The sequence below is a fragment of the Sciurus carolinensis genome, chromosome 6, assembly GCF_902686445.1.
Source record: "Sciurus carolinensis chromosome 6, mSciCar1.2, whole genome shotgun sequence".
Lineage (NCBI taxonomy): Eukaryota > Metazoa > Chordata > Mammalia > Rodentia > Sciuridae > Sciurus > Sciurus carolinensis.
The window spans coordinates 83,396,558-83,399,247 of NC_062218.1; the positions used below are offsets into that span (position 1 = coordinate 83,396,558).

Sequence of the window (2,690 nt, forward strand, 5' to 3'; positions counted from 1 at the left end):
CTGGAATTGAGAAGGATTTGTTTGACGTACGTGGATGAGCCAATGTTCGGGGCATAGATATTTATGATTGTTATGTCTTGCTGACTTATGCTTCCCTTAAGCAGTATGAAATGTCCTTCTTTATCCCTTCTGACTAGTTTTGGCTTGAAGTCCACATTATCTGAAATGAGGATGGATACTCCAGCTTTTTTGCTATGTCCATGTGCATGGTATGTTTTTCCCCATCCTTTCACCTTTAGTCTATGGGTATCTCTTTCTATGAGATGAGTCTCTCTTTTATTTTTTTTCTGCTGTACTTTCTTTTATTATCATCATAGTCTTTGCATCAAGATACATAGCAATGATAGCAGGTTTCCTTTTAAAGCTTAGTATTAAATATTAAATATCTTTCCCCAGTTTAATTTTACATTACTCTACCAAGAAAAAAAATTAAAACTCAAGTTATTTGAAGCCTGGACACACTTCCATGATTAGCCGGGCTATGTAAAAGTTGGTGTCTTTATTCTTCCTGCTATGTAAGCAGAACTAGGCCCTAGAAAGATGGGACCAGGTTATAATTGTTTTTGAAAAGTGTGCTACAAAAATGGATGGCCTGTTATAAGCCAGGTTATAAAGTGAGGATGGGGGTAAGCGAGGGACATTTTCTTTCAGGGAAAAAAAAAATTTTCTGAAGAGTCCCAGTCCATAATTTTTTTTTTGAAAATGGTTGAAGGAAGGGGTAAAATCTCAAAATGAGCTTCAAAGTACTGTCTCTGTCAGGGACCAGTAGTTGTCTTGCTGAGGAGGGTGACTGCCGAGGAGAGGGATGACTATGTTGACCATCTCCACCCTCCCCAGCTAAGGGAACGGAAATGGAAAGTTTATTGCCCAGTGGCTGTGAAAGTGAGCTGAAGCTTAACTGGTACTGAATTCTCTAAGAGGTTTCTTCTAGAAACAGACAACTCAGACTCTTCCTCTCACTTCAGCAAAGAAGTTATTTTTAAAAGCACTTGGGAAATTCCTCCTTCACCTCAAGGTGGGAAGGCTCAGAGAAGGGAGTCATCAGTACAGCCACCTTCTAGGCCATAATGGAATTCCTGAAGGTTGGAGACCCCATAGAAGTGGACAAAGGCTGCTGCCACCACCAGGACGTGGAAAATCTGATGGGACTGGAACTGCTCTTGTTTGCCCGTGCTTAGGAGTGGCAAACCGGTCCCACTGTGCCACAATGATGGCAGAGATGCCCAGGACACAGATGATGGAGAGGTAGATGAGCCAAGGCTATGGGGAGCAGTAGAAGGAGTAATAGAGCCAGGGGACAAAGCTCCCCATAATCAGTAGAGCAATCCCTGAATAGTTCAGTTTGGAAAAAGTCTGACAGACTTTCTCTGCATGACAATAGACGGTGTGGAAAAGCCAGGAGAAGCTGAGGCAGAGCACTGCACCCAAAAAGAACATGCCAAAAACCACCTTCTCCTGAAGAGGGGCCATGAAGTACATATTTGGTCTAAGCATGGTCAAGATTCCCAAAAAGAGAAACAGCACGAAACCAAGTAGATGGGTCCAGATGTTGCCAGTTTCTGTGTGTATGCGGAAGATGCTCTTGAAGCAAACCCGAAAGGAGGGCATGGGTGGTCTGTGGCCATGTAGCAGATAGTCATTGTCCTTCAGCCAGTCAGGGAGTACATCGTACGGGATGACCCTCCAACGTCCCTCCCAAACCTTATACACGAACTCCTCCATCTTCTCCATGGCACGGTGGGCCTGCAGGGGAAGTGTCAGTACCTGAACCTCCTCCTCTTCTTCCTGGGGTACTGGGCATGTTTGCTCTTCTTCAGCCTTTTTTGGGTTGGCAATTACCCGTTTGCCCTTCTCTTCTAGCAGGGGTCCCAGTTCAGCCAGTTCCACCGAGTCAGTTTCCCTGTTATTAGCAGGTGCCTCATTGCCCTGTGCCACCACAGATCCTTTGTGGGAAGACATCTGGCTGGTACCTCAGTACCCTGTAGCTTCAGCTTGGGAAAAGGCTGGGGTCTCTCAGCTCCAGGGGGCAGAGATCTCCCTGTGATGGCAAACAGGCCAGGGGGGCAGGCTCTGCTGGGGGCTGCGGTCCCCCAGCTACATCCCGCAGCACTGGAGGTGGCCTGCGGCCAAGCGGCCCCGATCTTCAGCACCCTCCCCGCGCCGGAAGGGGCGCGTGACCACACCGAGATGAGTCTCTTGCAGGCAGCATATTGTTGGAGTTTTCCTTTTAATCCATTTTGCTAGTCTATGTCTTTTGATTGATGAGTCCAGGCCATTAACATTCAGGGTTATTATTGTGATATGATTTGTATTCCCAGTCATTTGACTCATTTTTGTTTTTTGACATGATTTGGTTTCTCCTTTATTTGGCTATTCCTTTAGGCTAGTTCCTCCCGTTGCTGATTTGCATTGTTGTTTTTCATCTCTTCCTCATGGAATATTTTGCTGAGAATGTTCTGTAATGCTGGCTTTCTTTTTGTAAATTCCTTTAGCTTTTGTTTATCATGGAAGGATCTTATTTCGTCGTCAAATCTGAAAGTAAGTTTTGCTGGGTATAAGATTCTTGGTTGGCATCCGTTTTCTTTCAGGCCTTGGTAAATGTTTCCAGGCCCTTCTAGCTTTTAGGGTCTGGATTGAAAAATCTGCTGATATTCTTATTGGTTTCCCCCTGAATGTAATTTGATTCTTTT

The 2,690-nt window shown here is 45.1% G+C and overlaps 1 pseudogene; it reads right to left on the reverse strand.

Annotated features, from left to right (window-relative positions):
* Positions 1-853: 853 nt before the first annotated feature.
* On the reverse strand, positions 854-2,051 carry LOC124987278 (adiponectin receptor protein 1-like; annotated as a pseudogene).
* Between the last annotated feature and the right edge of the window lie 639 nt (positions 2,052-2,690).